This window comes from Aptenodytes forsteri, unplaced genomic scaffold (genome assembly GCF_000699145.1).
Source record: "Aptenodytes forsteri isolate BGI_AS27 unplaced genomic scaffold, ASM69914v1 Scaffold16, whole genome shotgun sequence".
Taxonomy (NCBI): Eukaryota; Metazoa; Chordata; class Aves; order Sphenisciformes; family Spheniscidae; genus Aptenodytes; species Aptenodytes forsteri.
Genome location: NW_008794753.1, coordinates 3,475,329 through 3,475,545, shown reverse-complemented (window position 1 = coordinate 3,475,545; position 217 = coordinate 3,475,329).

Sequence of the window (217 nt, the reverse complement as noted above, 5' to 3'; positions counted from 1 at the left end):
CCTCGCGGGTCCGGTAGGCTGGGAAACGCAGTTCCCTTCCCCTCTCCTCGCCTGTGCTTCCTCCTCCCCGGTTTTAGGTGAGGATGGGTTCTCAGAAGACGCTCCCGACGCTGTTTGCAGCGTGTGTTTCTGGGCTGAGCTGGCTGTGACGGTGGCCACCGCCTCGTTCACCAACTCAACGCTAATTGTGTGGTTGAGCGCTTAGCCGGAGGTGCAG